Source organism: Salmo salar, chromosome 21 (genome assembly GCF_965601325.2).
Source record: "Salmo salar chromosome 21, fSalSal1, whole genome shotgun sequence".
In the NCBI taxonomy this organism is placed as follows: domain Eukaryota; kingdom Metazoa; phylum Chordata; class Actinopteri; order Salmoniformes; family Salmonidae; genus Salmo; species Salmo salar.
The window spans coordinates 2,567,095-2,581,277 of NC_138311.1; the positions used below are offsets into that span (position 1 = coordinate 2,567,095).

The 14,183-nt window shown below is 41.1% G+C and overlaps 1 protein-coding gene across 1 annotated transcript in view; it reads left to right on the forward strand.

The window, feature by feature from the left end:
* The first annotated feature begins 10,829 nt into the window (after positions 1-10,829).
* Positions 10,830-14,183, forward strand: part of klf12b (Kruppel like factor 12b) — a 221,156-nt gene continuing 217,802 nt past the window's right edge. Inside the window, exon 1 of the mRNA XM_014163779.3 lies at positions 10,830-11,052. The gene's annotated coding sequence lies outside the window, so the exon portion shown is untranslated. The remainder of the gene's footprint in view (positions 11,053-14,183) is intronic.

A 14,183-nucleotide genomic window follows, 5' to 3' on the forward strand; every position in this document is an offset into this window, starting at 1 on the left:
GGTAGAAGCTGTTTAGAAGCCTTTTGGACCTAGACATGGAGCTCGAGTACCGATTGCCACGGGGTAGCAGAGAGAACAGTCTATGACTAGGGAGGCTGGAGTCTTAGACAATTTTTAGGGCCTTCCTCTGACACCGCCTGGTATAGAGGTCCTTGATGGCAGGAAGCTTGGTCCCGGTGATGTACTGGGCCATACCCACTACCCTCTGTGTTGCCTTGCGGTCGGAGGCTGAGAAGTTGCCATACCAGGCAGTGATAAAACCGGTCAGGATGCTCTCAATGGTGCAGCTGTAAAACCTTTTGAGAATCTAAGGACCAATGCCAAATCTTTTCAGTCTCCTGAGGGGGAATAGATTTTGTCGTGCCCTCTTCATGACTGTCTTGAGTTGCTTGGACCATGTTAGTTTGTTGGTGAGGTGGACGCCAAGGAACTTGAAGCTCTCAACCTGCTCCACTACAGCTTCATCGATGAGAATGAGGGTGTGCTCGGTCCTCCTTTTCCTGTAGTCCACAATCATCTCCTTTGTCTTGTCACGTTGAGGGAGAGGTTGTTGTCCTTGCGCCACACGGTCAGGTCTCTGATCTCCTCCCTATAGTTTGTCTCATCGTTGTTGGTGATCAGGCCTACCACTGTTGTGTCATCAGCAAACTTAATGATGTGTGGGAGACATGCTGGCTGTGCAGTCATGAGTGAAAGAGTACAGGAGGGGACTGAGCATACACCCCTGAGGGGCTCCCGTGTTGAGGATCAGCGTGGCAGATGTGTTGTTACCTGCCCTTACCACCTGGGGGCGGCCCATCAGGAAGTCCAGGATCCAGTTGCAGAGGGAGGTGTTTAGTCCCAGCGTCTTTAGCTTAGTGATGATTTTTGAAGGCACTATGGTGTTGAACGCTAAGCTGTAGTCAATGTATAGCATTCTCACATAGGTGTTCCTTTTGTCCAGGTGTGAAAGGGCAGTGTGGAGTCCAATAGAGATTGCATCATCTGTGGATCTGTTGGTGAGGAATGCAAATTGGAGTGGGTTTAGGGTTTCTGGGATAATGGTGTTGATATGAGCCATGACCAGCCTTTCAAAGCATTTCATGGCTACAGACGTGAGTGCTACGGGTCGGTAGTCATTTAGGCAGGTTACCTTAGTGTTCTTGGGCACAGGGACTATGGTGGTCTGCTTGAAACATGTTGGTATTAGACACTCAGACAGGGAGAGGCTGAAAATGTCAGTGAAGACACTTGCCAGTTGGTCAGCGCATGCTCTGAGTACACGTCCAGGTTATCAGTCTGGCCCTGCGGCCTTGTGATTGTTGACCTGTTTAAAGGTCTTACTCACATCGCCTGCAGAGAGCACGATCACACAGTCATTCGGAACAGATGATGCTCTCATGCATGTTTCAGTGTTACTTGCCTTGAAACGAGCATAGAAGTTATTTAGCTTGTCTGGTAGGCTCGTGTCACTGGGCAGCTCTTGATTTTATGAGTCTGCATAGAGACCGTCCTAAAATAAAATACAAGGGTCAACTCAGATAATACGTGTAGCCATTCTGTTAGCATTTAGCAGTCTTATGGCTTGGGGATAAAAGCTGTTCAGGAGCGTGTTGGACTTTGTGCACCGGTACCGCTTTTGTCATGCGGAAGCAGAGAGAACAGTCTATGGCTTGGGTGGCTGGAATCTTTAACGATTTTGTGGGTCTATTGTTCACACCACCTATTATAGAGGTCATGGATGGCAGGGAGCTCGATATACCATTAATCTGGTGAGAAGACGATGGAAAAATGCTCAAGTGCGCTACATGAAAGATAGGCGTGCTTCACCGGCACCACGCCGACAGAGCTGCAGAGGCTACCAAACTATTCTCAAAAGTCAGATGAAGTAAATTGTGTTTCAGACAGCACTCTATCCCCGCTCTTCCAAAGAGAAAGTTAAATATTTTTTAGTTCGGTGCGGCGATTGAGCACTGTTTGAACTAAGGCTTACCTGATTAGGGGTTGGGCTGTTTTTTAGTCAATGTTTTATAAGAGTCTCCTTGTTGTTAGTTGAGAACTTTTGCCCCTTTCATACTTGGATGCAAGCCTCTCTAGTAAAACCTGGGGCCTCTCCCAAAATTGTCAATGAACTTCAAATCCATCAGGGAACAGCAGGATTTAAGCCAGTAGTGTAGTCAGAGGAAACGTCTAAAATCTTCTATTCAGTGACCTATTGTTGTTGGTAGAGGTCTTGAAATGAGAACCTGCTTGCCTGTCTTCTTTAGCCTGCCAATGAGCAGAAGTAATCTTTTAATTGCTCCGATTTATGAAGATTGATGTCGTTTGTACAAACATGCCCTTACAAAAAACTCCTACAGCAAACCCTTCAGTGAGCTCCAAAAGTATTGGGACAGTGACACATTTTTTGTTCATTTAGCTCTGTACTCTAGCACTTTGAATTTAAAAGGATACAATAACTATGGGGTTAAAGTGCAGAATGTTAGCTGTAAATAAAAATATAAAAAACTTCTAAATGCTTCTACATTAATGTGGATGCAAGCATGATTATGTGACAAATACAATTTGATTTGATTTGATTTTAATCCTGAATGAATCCTGAAAAATGGTGAGTGAGAAAGTTAGAGACAAATATCATACCCCCCAAAAATGCTAACCTTCCCTGTTATTGTAATGGTGAGTGGTTAGCATGTCTTGGGGGTGTGATATTTGTGCGTCTGTAACTTTCTCACTGATCATTATTCACAATTAATTCAGGATTATCCATAATTATGGTAGCATCCACATTAACGTAGAAGTGTTTAGAAACATATTTTATTCTTATTCACAATAAAAGTGAATATGGGACCAAATACTAAACTTTTGACTACAGTCGTGGCCAAAAGTTTTGAGTATGACACAAATATTAATTTCCACAAAGTTTGCTGCTTCAGTGCCTTTAGATCTTTTTGTCAGATGTTACTATGGAATACTGAAGTATAATTACAAGCATTTTATAAGTGTCAAAGGCTTTTATTGACAATTACATGAAGTTGATGCAAAGAGTCAATATTTGCAGTGTTGACCCTTCTTTTTCAAGTACTCTGCAATCCGCCCTGGCATGCTGTCAATTAACTTCTGGGCCACATCCTGACTGATGGGAGCCCATTCTTGCATAATCAATGCTTGGAGTTTGTCAGAATTTGTGGGTTTTTGTTTGTCCACCCGCCTCTTGAGGATTGACCACAAGTTCTCAATGGGATTAAGGTCTGGGGAGTTTCCTGGCCATGGACCCAAAATATCGAAGTTTTGTTCCCTGAGCCACTTAGTTATCACTATTGCCTTATGGCAAGGTGCTCCATCATGCTGTAAAAAGGCATTGTTCATCACCAAACTGTTCCTGGATGGTTGGGAGAAGTTGCTCTCCGAGGATGTGTTGGTACCATTCTTTATTCATGGCTGTGTTCTCAGGCAAAATTGTGAGTGAGCCCTCTCCCTTGGCTGAGAAGCAACCCCACACATGAATGGTCTCAGGATGCTTTACTGTTGGCATGACACAAGACTGATGGTAGCACTCACCTTGCCTTCTCTGGATAAAGCTTTTTTCCAGATGCCCCAAACAATCGGAAAGGGGATTCATCAGAGAAAATTACTTTACCCCAGTCCTCAGCAGTCCAATCCCTGTACCTTTTTCAGAATATCACTCTGTCCCGGATGTTTTTCCTGGAGAGAAGTGGCTTCTTAGCTGCCCTTCTTGACACCAGACCATCCTCCAAAAGTCTTCGCCTCACTGTGCGTGCAGATGCACTCACACCTGCCTGCTGCCATTCCTGAGCAAGCTCTGTACTGGTGGTGCCCCGATCCCGCAGCTGAATCAACTTTAGGAGATGGTCCTGGCGCTTGCTGGACTTTCTTGGGTGCCCTGAAGCCTTCTTCACAACAATTGAACCGCTCCTTGAAGTTCTTGATTATCTGATAAATGGTTGATTTAGGTGCAATCTTACTGGCAGCAATATCCTTGCCTATGAAGCCCTTTTTGTGCAAAGCAATGATGACGGCACGTGTTTCCTTGCAGGTAACCATGGTTGACAGAGGAAGAACAATGATTCCAAGCACCACCCTCCTTTTGAAGCTTCCAGTCTGTTATTCGAACTCAATCAGCATGACAGAGTGATCTCCAGCCTTGTCCTCGTCAACACTCACACCTGTGTTAACGAGAGAATCACTGACATGTCAGCTGGTCCTTTTGTGGCAGGGCTAAAATGCAGTGGAAATGTTTTTTGGGGGGATTCAGTTCATTTCACTCTTCCTAACATTCAGGAGTATATGCAAATTTCCATCATACAAACTGAGACAGCAGACTTTGTGAAAATTAGTATTTGTGTCATTCTCAAAACTTTTGGCCACGACTGTACTTTAATACACGTGACCCGGTTCAGGAAACTAGGTGTAGGTCGCGAGTCACTACTTCACAGGAGAGCAGTTTGAACGTAAACTTTAGTTTTTTATTCAAAATGTGTTTTTGACAGAAATGCCTTCTCGAACATGTTAACTTTCATGTGCCTTAGTAACAAACTTGTATGCCATCTGTAAATAGGAATACAATTGTTAAATTACGAGCCTAGTTGGTTTAGCCACAGAAAAAGTCAGGAACCTTCCCGCTAGCCATGACTGGCTGAGATAATGAGTGGTCTGGACATGCCGAGAGATTGGATTGGTCTGCCATATAGCATGTCTGTCAATTTGAGCTGGTCAGTATGTCAAGGTAATCCTGTCTAATGCAGATTTTTAAAAAAATGTATCGCGTAGTAAAACTGCATAAACCTAATGTCAAGTTAAAGTGTACTGTTAGCTAGCTAACGTTAGCTGGCTGGCTCGCAAGCTAACGTTTCATGTATGCTCTCCAATTTCTGGAGGACCGAGTTTTTAAATCAGTGGATTTCGAGTATGATGGCTAAGGAGATGGAGAAAACACCTGTCTCCGGATTACATCTTCAAACTAAGGGCAACGATGGCATCCGACTGGAGATGCGTCCATCCATGATGTATACGGGTTAGATAGTCTCGCTAGCAAAATGTTCAGATATTACATGTTTCTAAGTTTGACATAAAGTGTTTTCATTTCAAGTTAAAGAGTACTGTTAGCTAGCTAGCTAACGTTAGCTGGCTGGCTCACTGGCTAACATGACATGTATGATCTTATTATTCGTATGTCATAGCCATTTGCTTGACTAGTTATAGCCTAATGTTAGCTAGCTAACATTGAACTTGGTTGGTTAGCTACCTGCAGATTAATGCAGGGTAGTAATGTCATGAGTTGGAATTATGGTTAATTGTTTACGTAGCTAGCTAGCTACATGTCTAAACAAAAGACTCTCATCTTAGTGTACCAGAGCACAGAATAACTGATGAATTTGCGAACGCTCAACACCTGTTGAATATGGCCGGTGTCAGTAAACATCAGCAAAAAAGCATCACTAAATTGTTGCCAGCAGCACAGTTACAGTCACCAAATCAAATCAAACCAAATTTTATTTGTCATATACACATGGTTAGCAGATGTTAATGCGAGTGTAGAAAAATGCTTGTGCTTCTAGTTCTGACAATGCAGTAATATCCAACGAGTAATCTAACCTAACAATTTCACAACAGTTACCTTATACACACAAGTGTAAAGGAATGAATAAGAATATGTACATAAAAATACATGAATGAGTGATGGCCGAACGGCATAGGCAAGATGCAGTGGATGGTATAGAGTACAGTATATACATATGAGATGAGTAATGTAGGGTATGTTGGCATCACCGGGGGCAAACTACCTGCCCTCCAGGACACCTACACCACCCTATGTCACAGGAAGGCCAAAAAGATCATCAAAGATCATCAACATATAATGTTTATTATATGAAGTGGCATTGTTTAACCTCTATGGGCTAGGTGGGACGCTTGCGTCCCACCTACGTAACAGCCACTGCCAGCCTGTGGCGCGATTTTCAAAACCTTAAAAATCCTATTACTTCAATTTCTCAAACATATGACTATTTTACAGCCATTTAAAGACAAGACTCTCGTTAATCTAACCACACTGTCCGATTTCAAAAAGGCTTTACAACGAAAGCAAAACATTAGATTATGTCAGCAGAGTACCAAGCCAGAAATAATCAGACACCCATTTTTCAAGCCAGCATATAATGTCACCAAAACCCAGAAGACAGCTAAATGCAGCACTCACCTTTGATGATCTTCATCAAATGACAACCCTAGGACATTATGTTATACAATACATGCATGTTTTGTTCAATCAAGTTCATATTTATATCAAAAACCAGCTTTTTACATTAGCATGTGACGTTCAGAACTAGCATACCCCCCGCAAACTTCCGGGGAATTCGCTAACATTTTACTAAATTACTCACGATAAACGTTCACAAAAAGCATAACAATTATTTTAAGAATTATAGATACAGACCTCCTCTATGCACTCGATATGTCCGATTTTAAAATAGCTTTTTGGTGAAAGCACATTTTGCAATATTCTAAGTACATAGCCCAGGCATCACGGGCTCGCTATTTAGACACCCGGCAAGTTTAGCACTCACCATAATCATATTTACTATTATAAAAGTTTGATTACCTTTTGTTGTCTTCGTCAGAATGCACACCCAGGACTGCTACTTCAATAACAAATGTTGGTTTGGTCCAAAATAATCCATCGTTATATCCGAATAGCGGCGTTTTGTTCGTGCGTTCAAGACACTATCCGAAGGGTAACGAAGGGTGACGCGCCGACGCCTTTCGTGACAATTTTTTTTTAAATATTCCATTACCGTACTTCGAAGCATGTCAAACGCTGTTTAAAATCAATTTTTATGCGATTTTTTTCTCGTAAAATAGCGATAATATTCCGACCGGGAGTCGTTGTTTTCGTTCAAAGACTGAAAATGTAAAATGGCCTCTTCACGTGCACACGCGCGCCCGTCTCATTATTCTCAGATCGACCACTATCCAAATGCGCTACTGTTTTTCAGCCAGAGACTGCAGAGTAATCATTCCCCATTCTGGCGCCTTCTGAGAGCCTATGGGAGCCTTAGAAAGTGTCACGTTACAGCAGAGATCCTCTGTTTTGGATAGAGATGACAAAGAAGGCCAAGAAATGGTCAGACAGGGTACTTCCTGTACAGAATATTCTCAGGTTTTGGCCTGCCATATGAGTTCTGTTATACTCACAGACACCATTCAAACAGTTTTAGAAACTTTGGAGTGTTTTCTATCCAAAGCTCCTAATTATATGCATATTCTAGTTTCTGCGCAGGAGTAATAACCAGATTAAATCGTGTATGTTTTTTATCAGGCCGTGAAAATAATGCCCCCTATCCATATCAAGTTAAGAATCTGCCATGAAAAATAAACACATTAACAATGAAAGTTAAATCAGGGTACATATAATTTTGATCAAAATAAAAAATTATATCAGTCTTTCAAATTAACATTAAAAGTAGTTTATTTTAAAATAAAATATTCTAAATCACTCCAAATTCTTCTGAAATAAGAACAGTTTCAAAATAAATGGTCAAGAGTCTCTCGGTCACAACCACAAAATAGTTATTTTAAATCAGTGTATAATAAAGGTCTTTACAGGGGTGCTTGACTGCTGTTGTTAGTACAGAACGCTCGGATCAAATCTTAAAGAGACGGGTAGGGCTAAAGCTTAAGAGATTATGAATTAAACTGAATGGGTGTAGACAAAGAAGGGCTCTCCAGTAGTAGTACCAAAACATTCAATGGCCATTTTCTCAAAAGTAGGTTTACACGTTTATCAACTTTCAAAGCCAAATTACTTTCCCATTGTTCCTCAACTGTAGTGTATGATATACCATTTTGTAGCTCTGAGTCTCTACTTTTATCCAATGTATGGTATGAAAAACTGTGGGTGCAGGCGAGAGCGGAATGAGGAAATCAGTCCCACACAGACCTCTAATTGAGATCATAAGGGTAAACTTCAAGCACAAAATATACTTTTTTGAAAAGTCTTAACTGCCATTGGGGCATCATTTTTAATGCACTGTTGAAATGCTTCCACAAGGTCAGTCATGATAGGCTGGGTCAACATCGCTTGGTGCCCTAAGGGCGGATATCAAGAGCAAAAAGTTATAAAAAGTATTAACCGCCCTTGGAGCAACCATTTGAATGCACTGTTTAAGTGCTTCCCTAGGGGCAGTAATGTTAGTTTGGGTCAAGATCACTTGGTAACCTAAGGACAACTTTCAGCGCGAAAGGTAATAAGAAAGCCTTTACTGCCTTCGGGGCAGCCATTTGAATGCACTGTTTAATAAACGCTTCCCTAGGGGCAGTAATGTTAGTTTGGGTCAAGATCACTTGGTAACCTAAGGGCAACTTTCAGCGCAAAAGGTAATAAGAAAGCCTTTACTGCCTTCGTGGCAGCCATTTGATTGCACTGTTTAAATGCTTGACAAAGGGGCAGTAATGTTAGTTTGGGTCAAGATCACTTGGTGCCGTAAGGGAAACTTTCAGCGCAAAAGGTAATAAGAAAGCCTTTACTGTCCTTGGGGACGCCATTGGAATAAACTGTTTAAACGCTTCCCCAGGGGTAGAAATTTTAATTTGGGTGAAGATTACTTTCATGCCCGAAGGGCAGACTTCAAACACTAAAGGTAATAAAAAAAAATATTTACTGCTATAGGGACAGCGATGGACTTATCTAAATTACAGTACCAGTCAAAAGTTTCAAGTGTTTTTCTTTATTTTTACTATTTTCTACTTTGTAGAATAATATTGAAGACATCAAAAATATGAAATAACACATATGGAATCATGTAGTAACCAAAAAAGTGTTAAACAAATCAAAATATATTTTATATTATTCAAAGAAGCCACCTTTTGCCTTGATGACAGCTTTGCACACTCTTGGCATTTTCTCAACCAGCTTCACCTGGAATGCTTTTCCAACATATTGAAGGAGTTCCCACATATGCTGAGCACTTGTTGGCTGCTTTTCATTCACTCTGCGGTCCAACTCATCCCAAACCCTCTCAATTGGTCAATTAGCCCTTACACAGCCTGGAGGTGTGTTGGGTCATTGTCCTGTTGAAAAACAAATGTTGCGGTACCCTTCCCCAGATCTGTGTCTCGACACAATCCTGTCTCAGAGCTCAATTCCTTCGACCTCATGGCTTGATTTTGGTTCTAACATGCACTGTCAACTGTGGGACCTTATATAGACAGGTGTGTGCCTTTCCATTTCATGTCCAATCAATTTAATTTACCACAGGTAGACTCCAATCAAGATGTAGAAACAACTCAAGGATGATCAATGGAAACAGGATTCACTTGAGCTCAATTGTGAGTCTCATAGCAAAGGGTCTGAATACTTATGTAAATTAGGTGTTTATTTATTTTCTAATAAAAAAAAAAATCAATCTAAAAACCTGTTTTTGCTTTGTCATTATAGGGTATTGTGTGTTGATTGATGAGGGGGAAAAGTAATTTAATCAATTTCAGGCTAAGGCTGTAACGTAAGAAAATGTGGAAAAAGTCAAGAGGTCTGAATACTTTCTGAATGCACCGTATTTAGTTGGGTGAAAAAAATACTAAATTCCATTAAAAAAAATCCAATCAGTTTGCCAGGTTGATTCAGTCATCACATTGAATTTTGCTGCTGAAATTACATGGAAACAGCGTTGATTCCCCCAGTTTTTGCCCAGTAGGATGGGTCTTCACTATCCCCTCTCTCTCCTATCTTTTTCTCTCTCTTTTAAAGCGGCAATCATCAGTTAAAACAATAATAAAGCATCTTCCCCACCACTGTTTCTGTAAAAAGTGGAAGGATCGGGCTGGAGAAATATAACCACTCTCAAATTCAAAGGCAGTGCTATGGATGCAAGAACAGACCATCTACGACATCAAAAGTATAGGTTTAACCATGTTTTTGTGCTATACAGTGTTTGTAAACAAAGTAAATGCAAACAAACATTGGATTAGAATAATTGTATATGTTGGGTTCTGATGGGGTAAACCAGGACGTTCAAGATTAACATAGAAATTGGACATCTATCCATGTCCTGAGGACGTCTGAAAATGCCTTCAAAACTGGCCACTAGGGGCAACAGTGAGCGCTGCTACAATCAAGTAGATTAGGGTTTTGGCAGAATACTGGAATGGCAGAAGTGGTGGATAGCTATAATCCCATGACTTTGATCAGAAGGTTGTGTGTTTGATCTCAGCAATGAACACGGTTTTTTATTTTTGGTTGTAAGTCTATCCCAAACCTTAACCCTTACCTTAACCATTTGAAATGAGCACCTAAACGTTATGATTTAACCATATCCCAAACCTTAACCCTTACCTTTGAAATTTGACTTTTGGAGAAATGGAACAATACAGAGCAGCAGGAGCTTCAAAAACACTTCTAATTTTGAGGTTTGGAGCAGCTTTGACATTTCACGTTTGGAGAACGTGGATGAACGTCTAATTCTGCAGAGAGATTATGAGAGCTTGTTGTTTGAACTGTGCTCATGAGGCATTTATACGAATCAATGGGTACATATCACTAATTTATAAGTTCAAAAATGAATTTAGCAACTGCTGATTGTCCCTTTAAATGGGGAGGCACTCCAGTGATCACCCCCAGCCCTGAGAGGCAGAGAGAAAAAGAGGCAGGGAGAGAGAGAAAGGCAAAGAGTGAAAGAGGCAAAGAGTGAGAGAGTGAGAGAGAGAGCTGCCTGCCTGGACGGATGCGGATGCGTCGGAAACCTCCCACGAGGGGCCCCATGTAATTAGATGCATGCTGTTCAAGCTAGAGTATATTGTCTTCCAGTTGCCTATGAAGCCTCCACCCACTGGCCCACCCTACATTTAGCAGATCATGTGATGGGGGCGGGCAAGCTAAGTCATTTGCAAGTACAACAGTTCTCTGTGCAGCTCCCCATTCATTTCCTGAGAACTGCAAGAGCTCAGCAGCTGAGAGACAGAAGGGGAGGGAGCTGCACACGCAGGAGTGAGAGTGAGAGGAGCAAAAGAGAGAGGACTGGAGAAGGGAAAACCGTTTTCTACGGCTCGGCAGCTTCTGACAAGGTCTGTGGAAATGTTTCCTCCTTCTTCTGTTCTTCTCATGCTGTGGTTCTCATTTGTCATGCTTGTGGGATTGTGTGTGTGCGGTTCAGCTGTCATTGCTGTGTCCAGCCTTATGACAACTCCTGGTTATCTAGCTACCTACTGCACATTGCCCGTGTGTGCCATTGTGCACTGTAAAACTTTTCCGTGTAAACATACAGCATTATACCGGCACCAGAGATGCTATAATATAATGTGTTTTACAGTACTATTTTCCTTACTGTAAAACATATTACAGCATACAGCATCCCTGCTGTAGATTTACAGCAGGGATGCTGTAATGTTTTACAGTAAGGAGATTAGTACCGTGAAATATATTACAGCTTCTCTGCTGTAAAGCAAAAATACAGCATTAAGCTGGCAACTCAGGTGCCAGGATTATGCTGTAAATTTACAGGGAAAGTCTCACTGAAAAGTAAATTTAGGAAAACAATAAATTCGTACATAAAATACATTTATTCAAATTGGTAACAAAATGAATTGCAAATTAACAACAGAATGGAAAATAGAAGTAACAACAGTGTGTAACCAAATAAGAGCATCATTACAACACCTATTTTAAAACTATATTGTGTGTGGGTGGTGTGGGGGAGCGAGACACAGAGGGAGATTTAAAATTGAGATTGGGTACAATTCTAGATCTACGTTCAGGGGCAACTCTCAGGGGATTCAGAGGCAGTACAACACAACGGGACAGTTTGGGCATGAGAGCATCCAGGAGAGAGAAGTCAGCACAGCATCAGGTGTTCCTTATGAGGCTCCCTAACAATCCTCCTCAGTTCTGATTTGACAGCTCTTCTCACCCCTATGACAAGCCTGGAAAAATAAATAATAGAATGCGAGACAGAGAGCACCAGGGCTGTTACTCTGTAGGTAAAAAGACAGGTGACAAGGGACATATCAAGCTTGTGTCGTGTGTGTACTTACCTCACTAGAGGTCTTCATTCAAACTCAGTGAGCTCTTGGAAGAATGAGGCAAAGGGGTTGAAAACAGCTGCTTCCTCTGGGCCACCTTGTCATGCACTTTGTCCCTTCAGGTTTCATCATCTTGGGTTGATTCGAGACAGGAATCTGTACAGCCATATCCAATACTGTTTATGAAATAAATTGAGGCACTGAACAAATACAAATAAGACAGGTACTGTAGATACTGAACACCTACTTCAAACCCTAGTTAACTATATAATAAAATATTGATATAAGCCTAAACAATAACACATATTATTTTACCAATCTCACAACATGTTCCTTTCTTTCAGCACCACCAAATGTTTTTATACTACTGTTAAAGTCAGAAGGTTTAGCTAATACTATGACATTATTTAACAATGTTGTTTAAATTAATCAAATGGTAAGGGGGAGAGGCTGTACAGACACTCCTGGCCTGTGTCTGTACAGAGCCAGGTGAACCGAATCACAGGGTTGTGACAGCTAAGGACACTGTCCCAGTGTGGTTGCAGTTCGTGCTCTCCCCATTGAGTAGACCGTATCACGGTGACGTCTAGATGGCTACCAATATTAGTTATTTCTTGTGTAGCCTGCTGTCCTACTTGAAGTATAATCCTGGGAGTAAAATAAATTGCCACGTTACTAGCTCTAGCCGGCGACACTGATACAGCTGCACGTATTTTACATTTTTTTTAAATGTTATTTAGCCTTTATTTAACTAGGCAAGTCAGTTAAGAACAAATTCTTATTGAACAATGACGGCCTACCCCGGCCAAACCCTCCACAAACCTGAACGATGCTGGGCCAATTGTGTGCCGCCCTATGGGACTCCCAAACAGGGCCAGTTGTGATACAGCCCGGGATCAAACCAGGGTCTGTAGTGACTCCTCTAGCACTGAGATGCAGTGCCTTAGATCGCTGTGCAACTCGGGAGCCTGTATACACACCCCTTGTACACACCCTTTGTATTCACACCCCTTGACTTTTTCACCAAAATGTTGTGTTTTTGTTATTTACTTTGTCACTGGCCTACACACAATACCCCATAATGTCAAAGTGGAATTATGTTTTTTAAAGATTTTACAAATTAATAAAAAATGAAAAGCTGAAATATCTTGAGTCAGTAAGTATTCAACCCCTTTGCTATGGCAAGCCTAAATAAGTTCAGGAGTAAAAATGTACTTAACAAGTCTCAAAGTTGCATGGACTTAGTCTGTGTGCAATAATAATGTTTAACATGATTTTTGAATGACTACCTCATCTCATACCACACACATACGATTATCTGTAATGTCCTTCATTCGAGCAGTGAATTTTAAACACAGATTCAATCACAAAGACCAGGGAGATTTCCCAATGACTCGCAAAGAAGAGCAGCTATTGATAGATGGGTAAAAAAAGCAATTAATATCCCTTTGAGCATGGTGAAATTATTAATTACACTATGGATGTTGCATCAATACACCCAGTCCCTACAAAGATACAGTCCTTTCTAACTCAGTTGCCGGAGAGGAAGGAAATCCCTCAGGGATTTCACAATGATTCTAATAGTGACTTTCAAACAGTTACAGACTTTAACTTCTCTAGGGCCAGTGGGACGATTTCGTCCCACCTACGTAACAGCCAGTGGAATCACGTGGCGCATTATTCAAATACCTTAGAAATGTTATTACTTCAATTTCTCAAACATATGACTATTTTACACCATTTTAAAGACAAGACTCTCGTTAATCTAACCACACTGTCCGATTTCAAAAAGGCTTTACAACGAAAGCAAAACATTAGATTATGTCAGCAGAGTACCCAGCCAGAAATAATCAGACACCCATTTTTCAAGATAGCATAGAATGTCACATAAACCCAAATCACAGCTAAATGCTGCACTAACCTTTAATGATCTTCATCAGATGACAATCTTAGGACATTATGTTATACAATACATGCATGTTTTGTTCAATCATGTTCATATTTATATCAAAAACCAGCTTTTTACATTAGCATGTGACGTTCAGAACTAGCACACCCCCCGCAAACTTCCGGGGAATTTACTAAATTACTCACGATAAACGTTCACAAAAAACATAACAATTATTTTAAGAATTATAGATACAGAACTCCTCTATGCACTCGCTATGTCCGATTTT